Below are 6000 nucleotides of genomic sequence, written 5' to 3'. Positions count from 1 at the left end.
CTAACTAGAAAAAGATTCTACAAGTTAAAACCATTATACATTTGGCACATGAAAAACCAACATACGAGCTGAAGTTGTAGGGTTATTTTGGGCCTATAGTAGCCATTGCATCAATGTTATAGTTTCTCCTTATCCCATATAAGCCATAAAAGTGGGAGGCCCACAACATGAAGCCACAAAGGGGTTGTTACATTAATAAAATTGGGTGATTACCATTTGTAATGGAAATAAAAGCACACTATAAATAACCATATCATTGTATAAAATATGTTCACACCATAAAGAAATTAAAATTTACTTGGGTTATAGAGTACTCCTCGCGAAATCATATGGATTGTATTGTAATCTTTGGGAACCTCTCTTTTATAATTGTGTATGAGGGTCATTAGTATGTGATACACCCTCTATGTAAATAACATATCCATCACCATATGACTTACAACATTAGTATTTATGAAGCATTGAGTCATCTCCATAATTTACACATCTAGTCCTTCATGGAATTGTGTGACAAAATGATTACCCCAAGTGTAAAAGAAAACTTAATTGAATTAGAACTATGCCAAGAACATGATACATCCTCACCAATCATGATATTATACCAACAACAAAATAATAGCAATAATAACAATAATAATTTAGGAGGGGGTGTTATAGTTATAGTATAATATATTTAGTAATTGTTTCTGTTGTCTTTTGATATCTCTATGATGGAGCTATGATAATATTCAAAAACCATTTTTAAATAATTGTGTACTCTGCAATTATGATCTAACCTTTCGTATATGGCATTGTCTAAGATTTAACATGTTGACCTATTTAATGTAGGGTTTTCCTATTGCATTGTTGGTGACTTGCGTTTCCATGGATGTCTTTTCTTGAATATCCTACAACTTCTCTAGGTTGATACTATTGTATCATGTAAGCTAGTTGAGACTGACAATAACTTGAATTAGTTACCAATTTATTGCAGAAGTTGAGGTTGATTTCTTCGCTTTAAAATTAAGAATGACATGATTATTTTAATCTTGATTCTTAAAACAATAATGACAACTTGAAGCATGGTGATGAAGCCTTGTTGTAAGTCCATTATGCAGAATTTTCACAATTTATGATTAATAAAACTATGCACTTTCGAATTATAATTGTAATTTGAACTAAACCTTCCAATAACTTGTAATTTACCAATGGTGCATGGGCTTCATAAGCAATATTCACAATAGAGTATAGAAAACTATTGGGCACCTACTTCTTATGCATTAAAAATTGATTCTACTACTTAATGTGAATTACAAGTGTAATTTTAGCTAGATCTCAAATATATCTTAAACCAATTTTTTGTTTTATTTTTTAGTACTATTATATGTTATTACATATTACTTCATTTTATGGTTAGAATTGTAACCAAAATATGCAATGTGTTATGGAATTAATACTAACATGTAATATTGGTTATTTTTTTTCAATAATTCTATAGGTAATGACCCAGATGATGATGACCTAGACTATGTTGAACACACATTAGATATAAAATATGATGAATGTGAGGATGGTGAAAAATTTGGTGATGATGGTGATAATGTTGGTGATGATGATGTGGATGAAATTAATCATGATGGTCAGGATGATAATCAGATTAATGATCACGAGGATGATCTTGACTATGATCTTGGTGATTCTAGCTAGTGATATCTTGATGATATTGCAGATTCTTATTTTTAGATGGATGGTGTCAATTTACTTTAAAATAATGATATCTATGAAAAAATTTGATTTGGTTATCACACATGGAATTTTAGTTTATTTGATTAAGGATGATGATGATGTTATCATTATTATCTTGTTACTTTATGTATATATTGAAAAATGTCAACATTGTTTTGTGATCTGAAATGATCATATGTTGAAACTGAAGTAGAATTGATTATGCCATTAATGAATAGAATGTTAACTGAGAGCGCTGAAATGGTGAGAATTGTTTGAGAAGAAGACTTTACGAAAGATGAGAAAAAATAAGCAAGATGCAAAACAAAAGTGAAAATAGTAAAACACAACGATATCAGACATTAAGATTGATTACAGAGTTCGTCCCTAATCAACTACGTCTCCAGGTCCTCTTTCAAGATGGGCAACTGCTTTATTAGGATTGAAAACAAAGAATTCGATTACACAACAATTTGACTGAGATGAATGTGCACGCAGGAACTTCTGGTCACTACAAAAATATAGCTCTGTGAATGATCTTTCCAATGCTTGTCACATTTCCCAATTCTCACTCTAGATGCTCCTGTTACACTGAAAACAAAATTGACTATAACCTCCAAAACCTACATACAAAACCCAAAACCACTCCATCCTCTTTTTCAATGAGCAAAATAACTTTTAAACCCCTGTAGATTCATTCTAACCTTTGCTGCCTACTTTTGGAATGCATGAGCTGACTTCTAGGGCTAAATTAGGGTCTTGGTTGAAGAAGTTATGTCACATTATGACTTTAGGAACCTTAGTTGTATTAAATATCCAAAACTTAATAAAAGAACCCAAATTCGACCATATATTAAACAAAAAACCATTGACAGTTTTGATACCAGGTAGAAGAAGTGCTGACAGTGCATGTGAACGTAGGTGGATAACCCCAACGGTTTGGGCTCTGGCAGTTCTAGTGTACACATCTGGCGAACAATTGCCGACAGCTTTCCCATTCACATGCTAACCGTAACTCACGATGGTTAACAGCCTCTGCTACAGTTAAGTTCTACCACAATCTACACATATAGCTTTTCACATTGCCGATGTGGTTACGGTCAGATGAACTCCTGATAGTTATCATTTGTCTGCTCACCTGTCCACATTTCTGCGCAGTTACCTTGTTTGCTCACATGAGCTGCAGTTCGGCTGCTATCTCCTACATAGTTAGGACTGTGTATATGATTTGGATTGTTTTATAATGTTTATTATATGCTGAGAAGGTTTTTAACATAGGGTTATGTATGTTTATTACATAGTTTGTATTGCAATGTGGTTTGATAGGTATAGGATTAGGGTCTAATGGTCTAGAACTTAGGTGTATATGTATTTTTTAATACATTTAGGGTTGTAATATGGTTTAGAACTTAGGTTTAGGTGTTTGAATGCATGGATTTAGGTGTATTAGGGTTTAGTCTTAGGTTTTGACATTTTAATGCATGGTTAGGGTTTTAGGTCTTTACATCAAATAGAAAAAACCCATTTACCACCAAATGTCACAAAGTGACATTAGCAACATTTGTCTCATGATGACGACAACCAAACCTTGTAAAATGGACGACAAAGCCCATGTCGACACCAAATCTTGTAAAGTGGACGACAACCACATGTCGACAACCAAATCCTAGCGGAACTGATGACAACCATATGTCGACAACCAAGTACAAAACCATATCACCATGAAAACCATTGGCATCACCTGAACAACCTGAACCATAAAAAACACTATCAAAATTGAACGACACCGGACTAAATTATTGAGGATGACACTGAACTTGTGTAACTGTTTTGACAAGATCCTCTTGGATCATTTTGATGGATAATTATTATGTATAATGATACTACTATCATTGGATCGATGTTGTGAATTTAAGTTAGAATAATGAAATTCATGAAATATTTCAATTCAGTAATCACACATTTTTATTTTATTTTATTTAATCAAATATGATGATGATATTATTAGTATTTTCTTGTTACTTTATATATGAGTTGAAAATTGTCAATGTTTTTTGATGGAGAATCATTATGTACGATGATAGTAATATTTTTGGATGGATGTTGTGATTTTACCTTGGAATAATGATATCTATGATCGGTATTGATTTCATAATCATATATGTATCTTGAAATTTTTGAATTATTTTTTGATTGAGAATTATTATATATCATGATAATGCTATTTTATTGATGGATGTTATTAGTTTCCCTTAAATTTCTTTACAAACACTATGTTATGAATTTGAATTGTGATATTTTATTTAATGATATTTATAAACTGTAATATATTTCAATATGTAATTGGAATTAGGAAAATCAACCCATAAGGGGATCATAGATAAAAAGAAAAATACACTTGAAACAAGCAGCCAAATGTGGATGTAAATGCTGTGTAACCATGGATGCAAAATTTGGGGTAGAATTGGATGTTAAAATAGGAATCAAAAAAAGATGCACACAAGGACACACAAAGGGTTTTAAACTAGAAGTAAAAAGGGGTGGAACACTAGACACAAAGAAGATAATCAAACAATGGATATAAAAGGATAGAAAATTGGTCACAAATAAGGACGCAAAAATGGACACTAAACTATATGCAAAAAAGTACAAACAAATAGACATAAAATTGGATACAAAAGAGGATCCCAAGTTGGGTGATAAAAATAAGAAAAAGATGATGCAAATTTAGATGCCAAATGAGGATGGAAAGAATCGTGTAAATTTGTGATGAAAATTTTGGCACAAAAAAAGATATAAGGAAAAACACAAAATAAGATGCAAAATGGGGATAAGAAAAGGGTGAAACCAAGGAAAACCATATTGCATGCAAACAACAATGCATAACTAAATGCAAATTTTGGCTCAAACCTAGGTGCAAAATGAGATTCTAATGTGGACTCAAAATGAGGCAAAAAAAAGGATGCAATTTTGGATGCCAAAAATGATGCAAAATTAGACACCAAAAAGAATGAAAAAATGGATGTAAAAAATGGTGCGAAATTGGACACATAAGTAGACATAGAAAATGGTGGAAAAAGGGCTCAAATTTAGATGCAAATTGGGATGCAAAATGAGGTGAAAAATCAATGCAAAATCCCATTAGAAAAATAATGAAAAATTAGACATGAAAATGGCTCAAAATTGAACTTAACAATAGACATAAAATGGGATGAAAAGGTGGATGAAACACATGCCTCAATGTAGGATGAAAATCTAGATGAAAATTTCGATTCTCAAAAGGATGCAAAGTTGGATGCAACAAATGATGCAAAAATTGGAGACAAATAAAATACAAAATTGTTTGAAAAAAGTGGTAAAAAGCAAGATGCAAAAATGGGCACAAAAATGGATGAAAAATTTCATGCTAAATCATATTCATATATGGTAAAAAATTGGATGCAAAATTTGTGCAAAAATAAGTGCAAAAACTAGCGCAAAACCACATGAAAAAATAGACACAAAATTAGAAGAAAAAAATAGTGTAAGACTAGTTGCATAAACTAACACAAACTGGATTTAAAAAAATGGTCTTAAATCAAATGTAAAATATAGTGTAAGACCCAATGCAAATGATGGCAAAAAACTAGAAAAAAGTGTTAAGTTGTGTTATATTCTTTCCACGTAGTTTATCGGGGAGTTAGAAGGGGGGCAAAACCCCCCTCTTCATTGCATTGATTTCACAATAGGGGGGTGATAGTGGGTTTGAGGGGGGTGGGTAGGCCCCCTATATGGGTTTTGGGGCAGCGCCCCGGGCAAAAATTTTTTGGACACTATATTAGGTTTGGTAGTCCTACCTGTGGCTTTTTAAATGGTTTTGCACATGGTTTTGGACACGATGGTTTTCAGTCCATGGTTTTGGATGCGATGGTTTTCGATCGATGTTAGTAGATGCTTTGACATATATAAATATGTATTGTAACATTGAAAGGAACATAATGGAAAATCAATCTAGTAGTCCTGGTTTTGAGATCGAGGGGAGAATATCTGTGTATATGTGTTTTATGTGTTATGATCTCACATTGTTTATTTTCTATTGTTAGAATTTGTATGAAGGTAATTTCTGTACGAGGTTAAAACCTACATTTGGTATCAAAGCTATTTTGGCTTCAAGGGGATGCCTTTGTTACTGAGGGGTTTCGCTCGGGCCTTTGGTAGACTTTTTCAGTTGGAGATCTGCGAGATCGATTCTAGTGGTGAAAGATGACGGCAAGAAGTGGAAAGATAGAGATAGAGAAATTTAATGGTCAGAGTTTT

The sequence above is a fragment of the Pinus tabuliformis genome, chromosome 3_1 (assembly GCF_031772625.1).
Source record: "Pinus tabuliformis cultivar Carrire ecotype Pingquan chromosome 3_1, CPIR1, whole genome shotgun sequence".
NCBI classification, from domain to species: domain Eukaryota; kingdom Viridiplantae; phylum Streptophyta; class Pinopsida; order Pinales; family Pinaceae; genus Pinus; species Pinus tabuliformis.
This window is presented reverse-complemented; position numbering follows the sequence as displayed.